Source organism: Zalophus californianus, chromosome 14 (genome assembly GCF_009762305.2).
Source record: "Zalophus californianus isolate mZalCal1 chromosome 14, mZalCal1.pri.v2, whole genome shotgun sequence".
Taxonomy (NCBI): Eukaryota; Metazoa; Chordata; class Mammalia; order Carnivora; family Otariidae; genus Zalophus; species Zalophus californianus.
Genome location: NC_045608.1, coordinates 4,286,033 through 4,286,636, shown reverse-complemented (window position 1 = coordinate 4,286,636; position 604 = coordinate 4,286,033).

The window sequence follows — 604 nt, the reverse complement described above, 5'->3', positions numbered from 1 at the left end:
GACTCTGCCCTCAAAAACATAAATTGAACATTGAGGAAACCAAATCTAAGTTAGAGTATGGCATAGATAAAAAAGTCAGGGATGATGGATTGGGCATACAGAGGCAAAATGTGGCTAGGGCATATGTCTGGGTTCTGGTCAAACTCATCTCAAATCCCAAACCAGTCACCTTTGAGGGGAGGGACTTGAGTTACCTGCAGAGAAAGGGGTGCTCAAATCTTCATCAAGGGTGCAAATGCTTGTATTTTCTTTTAGTTCTGCTTAATTTTGCTTTATATATTTTAAGGCTATGTTATTGGGTTCATACAATTTTAGAATGGGTATAAGTTTCTGGAGGATTCATTTTTTTCCTCTTATTTAGTTTCATTAATTTTTGCTATGTTAAACTCTACACTACTAGCACATACAAATATAGAATAGTTATACTTTCCTGGAGGATTAACTTTTTCTGATTGTGAATAGTCATTTTCTAACTATATTATTTCTTAGTTTAAATTCTACTGGATCAGATATTAATATAGCTATAGATTTAATTGTGTGGTATATCTTTTTTTATCCTTTGACATAAAATTTTTCTGTGGGGGCGCCTGGGTGGCTCAGTCGT